General features: G+C 34.3%; 1 protein-coding gene across 1 annotated transcript in view; it reads left to right on the forward strand.

The window, feature by feature from the left end:
- Positions 1-618: 618 nt before the first annotated feature.
- LOC128249853 (uncharacterized) overlaps positions 619-845 on the forward strand; it is a 5,860-nt gene continuing 5,633 nt past the window's right edge. Inside the window, exon 1 of the mRNA XM_052974394.1 lies at positions 619-668. The gene's annotated coding sequence lies outside the window, so the exon portion shown is untranslated. The remainder of the gene's footprint in view (positions 669-845) is intronic.

The raw sequence follows: 845 nt of genomic DNA on the forward strand, positions 1-845 counted from the left end.
ATATATATATGTGTGTGTGTGTGTGTGTGTGTGTTTGTCTTTATATCCACGCTTCCTTCCACACACCGCTTGACAAATGGTGCTTGCGTTTTGGCGATCCGTACAAGAGACTTATACAACAAGTAGCAGTTTTAAAAATCCCGGGGGCCGCATAGTTTGACTAAAATCCAATCAAGGTGGTACCGCAGCATGACCGAGGTCACATGACTCTAACAATTAACAATAAGAGCTATAGGTAGATTCATAGCAGAATTTTACACTTTATGCTCAAAGGGGAACATAACAGAGATGATTTTGTCGAATATATAACGCATGGGGCTCAACTAGACTAGTACTTGTTTTATCCCAGTCAGTATACTAACTTTCTGGTATAACAGCATGTTATATATTGGTAACATGTAACATTCGGGCGCTATACCATCAATTACAGGTTGTTAGCAAAAAAATGCCAGAATTTTATACGGTCATATATCTGAGTAATAGTCTCCAATAAAATTACGATTTATTGGATATGAAAATACAAAACAAATAATATACTAGATTGTCATGTTATCAATTATAAAGTTTATGCATGTTTACGATTTACAGCACATCCGTCGTTGCGCGGAATTTCTATATTTAAATAGTACACCATACAATTCCCCTTGTTATTTATCGTTTTGGGATTAGTAAGTAGACAGCTTTTCATTACGTTGTTTTTACATACATTACACAATCACACATACACGCACGCGTACATACACAGAAATAAACACAAACGCACTCACACACACTCATACCTCTATATACCCAAATATCTCTCTTTGTATATTTATATATATATATATATATATATATATATATAT

This window comes from Octopus bimaculoides, chromosome 18 (genome assembly GCF_001194135.2).
Source record: "Octopus bimaculoides isolate UCB-OBI-ISO-001 chromosome 18, ASM119413v2, whole genome shotgun sequence".
Lineage (NCBI taxonomy): Eukaryota > Metazoa > Mollusca > Cephalopoda > Octopoda > Octopodidae > Octopus > Octopus bimaculoides.